We start from the raw sequence: 2414 nt of genomic DNA, 5'->3' as shown, positions 1-2414 counted from the left end.
ATTCTTAACACAACCCCCCCCTCCCCGAAACTGAAAAGCTTCTGTAAAGCAAAGGACACGGTCAACAAAACAAAACGACAGCCTACGGAATGGGAAAAGATCTTCACTAACCCCACATCAGAGGTCTGATCTTTGAAATATACAAAGAACTCAAGAAATTGGTCACCAAAAGAACACATAATCCAATAAAAAATTGGAGTACCGACGAAACAGAGAACTCTCAACAGAGGAATCTAAAATGGCTGAAAGACATCACAAGTTCAGCACCAATTCGCAAGGTCTTCCCTCAACAAGAACTAAGTGCTATGTGGATTTCTCTTCCACACTTCCCTGTGCTCCCCAAGTCTCCCAGAGCTCAGAGTACTCACCTTCACTACTGTTTGTTCGAGCTCCCAGCGCCAGCTCCTCAAATCCACACCTGGCGCCCCCACCAGCTGCTGTCACTTCAGGGCAAGAAACTGAGCAGCGGCTTGAGTTCTGTTTCCAGGTTTTCTGTCATGTCCCGCCACACTGTCCTCACGGCTACTTTCTGCTGTTCCTTAAGGTTTAGGTACTTAAAAGGGTTAAATGTTTCTCTGTCCAGTATTTTGAAAAGTTTTTTCAAGTCATGGGATAGTTATAAAAGTGACCACATCTAAACCACTTCCCTAGCAGTTAAGACACGTTCAAGAATGCTCTAGGACCACTCTTGTGTCCTATGTAGGACAGTTGCATCTAGGATAGTAAAGGACTGCAGAATAAGTCAGTGGGCTGCGGTAGCAAACATCTGTGATCCCAGCACTTAGGTGTAGCCTGGGCTACAACACTGTTGTAAAGGTCTGGTCTGAGGGAGGAAAACAAAAACAATATTTGATGTGGGCTGGAGCAATCAAGATAGGCTTCCTGGGAGATTGATCTCTATGTGAATCTTGAAGGGCAAGCCTTAAAAACACCTCTTCATTCCCTATAGCACTTACAATGAGGCTCACACAGAACTGATGTCAAAAGGATAAGTCATGGGAAAGGAAGGAGAAAGTTGTAGCTTGTCGGGAAACTGTGTGGAGCCTGAGCTCACTGACAGAAGTCTGACTCCAGATGAATTTCTCCAAGAAGCAGGAGCTGTGAACTCTGACACACTCCATGCTGTTAAGATCTGTGGCCCTTCCGTTCTGTCTTTAAGTCAGACGTGCCCAGGTGACTTGTTTTGGGCTAGGAGACTGATTTGCTGTTGTGCTGTGTTCTCCTGAGACAGAGTGCCGCTATGTAGCACAGGCTATCTTGAATTTACTATACGGACAAGACTGACCCCGAACTTACCATCTCCTGTCTCGGTCTTCTCAGTGCAGGCAGTGCTAACCTTCTCCAGTGTTCTCTCAGAACTATACACAGGCTTCAGGACTTCACCCCGGCACTCTGCTCCTTTAACTCAGTCTCGGGATGGATTTCTTCCCCACCTCGTCTGCTTTGGCTCCAGCAGCTGAGGCTAGAAGGATGCTCACAGCCCTCTGAGGCTGGTCAGTGAGCAGGGAGGATTTTCAGGACTCTAGCACTCCGGGAACCATCCCTCCACCCTCCACTCTCCAGAGTGCAGACACAGGTACATAACAACTGTGCCGACAGACGGCCTCACACAAATCTTCATTCCGAAAATAACACTTTATTATTTTACAATAGTTCAGGAAAGTCCTTGGGATGTTGTGACTAAAATGTAATCACCATAGAAGGTAGAGCTGATCGGTGAGACACCAGTCCTCTCCCTTCTTCAGGTGATGAGCACAGAAGGGAAGACATCAAGTCCGTAATGAGAAAGCTGGCGGTTAGCAAGGGGAGGACAGGCACAGTGATGTCACTCGTGACCACTGCTCTCAGGTCTGGATCAGCTGTTTTGTCTTCTCTTCCCATTGCCTCAGCCCTGTTCGCAGAGCCGGGTGACAATGGCATTGAAGACAGAATAACTCACACCTGCGTGCCGTAGCTCAGGGGTTTCTGAGGCTAGAAGTTGTGATGCTCCAGCTCCCGAGTGGCTTCAGGACCCCTATGGAGGGACATCCAGAAAACAGGATGCACCAGGCCTTGCGGTCTAACCTGTCCCCACAGCCACTTCTGTTGTTATGGGAACTTTCCAAGGAGATGCAGATGGGCTGGAAGTGGGAAGGCTGTTCTAAAAACTACAATTCTGACATTAGAGATGAAGGAATTACAAGTTCTGAGAGCTGTGGTCGAGTGAGGAGTTTATAGATGACCTGTGAAACACAGGATGAGGAGGACATGAATCATCAGGAAGTAGATGGTTGCAAGCAGTGGCACTCGGGTCCGGGAATGGCAGAGTGAACGCAGAACCCGCTTCCATCCAGCGCCACTCCGGGTCTGAAACAAAACAACAACAACAACAACAACAACAAAATGAGGGTCAGTTCCACCTGAAGGCTCTTTCT

This window comes from Microtus ochrogaster, chromosome 2 (genome assembly GCF_000317375.1).
Source record: "Microtus ochrogaster isolate Prairie Vole_2 chromosome 2, MicOch1.0, whole genome shotgun sequence".
Taxonomy (NCBI): Eukaryota; Metazoa; Chordata; class Mammalia; order Rodentia; family Cricetidae; genus Microtus; species Microtus ochrogaster.
This window is presented reverse-complemented; position numbering follows the sequence as displayed.